Source organism: Acaromyces ingoldii (assembly GCF_003144295.1).
Source record: "Acaromyces ingoldii strain MCA 4198 unplaced genomic scaffold FA10scaffold_15, whole genome shotgun sequence".
Classification (NCBI taxonomy): Eukaryota; Fungi; Basidiomycota; class Exobasidiomycetes; order Exobasidiales; family Cryptobasidiaceae; genus Acaromyces; species Acaromyces ingoldii.
The window spans coordinates 1-998 of record NW_020290261.1 but is presented as its reverse complement, the minus strand read 5'-3'; positions in this window follow the sequence as shown (position 1 = coordinate 998).

Genomic DNA, 998 nt, shown 5'->3' with positions numbered 1-998 from the left:
AGGGTCGCCTCGGCTTCGCGCATGCTCTTATCACGGACGTGGGCAACGAGCAGACTGAGTCAAGGCATTCTCTTTGTGAGGGATGCTCACGTGACCTAATCAATGTCGATTCTTTGAGTCGTTCTTTGGGCACGCTAATTCAATTCTGAGTCATCTAGAGCGCCGCCGGCGACCACGTCCCCAGGTCCCCAATTAACAACCCCCCCCCCCCCTCCCCCCCTTCTCTCCCTTCCCTAACTCTGGACGTGGTCCGCCCACCTTTCGCGAAACAACCATGACACATCAATCAATCGCTCCAGATCATTTGAGTAGCCGGTCATTAATTGAAGATACATCGCCGGAACTTGCAAATAGCGAGAGCGACGATGACGGCGAATCGTTGACGCAGGACAGTACAACTCTTCAGCCTACGCTCGATACCGACTCTGATCTTGTTATCGCTCAGATGCTCGCTGATGAAGATCTGGTTGAGGAGCAGACGGAGCACCTAGCGGACGAAAACGTCGACCGACGACGACGACGACGCAAATGACGATTTACAGCTTGCTATAGCTTTGAGCTTAGCCAATACGCTCGAAGTCAACGACGACGACCGTCTCGAATGGGCGCAAGAACTCTCTCCGAATGAAATCTTCTCAGCATATTGGAGAGTAGAACTGAGCGAATCTCATTGCGGCTTACGTCTCGACCCATGGCGACGCCGAGCCTTTCTTCCGGCGGACTGCAACGGTGACTGTGTACATCGAATGGTAACAAGATGCTCTAATGTCAGGCAAGGTGACGGACCTCCGCGAGTGACATATGCAGTGCAAACGTCTTTACTGAGAGCGCCTCGGGAGAAAGGCGAATGGAACGAGACGTGGAGGCTTCGCAACGATATGCAGCACTTTGTCGGTCCGATCTTAACAATAAGGTGAGGTCAATATTCTGCAAAGATCATCAAGGCCGATCTCATTATCATCAATAGAGCTACGGTGAAGCCCCAACAACAGCAAGTG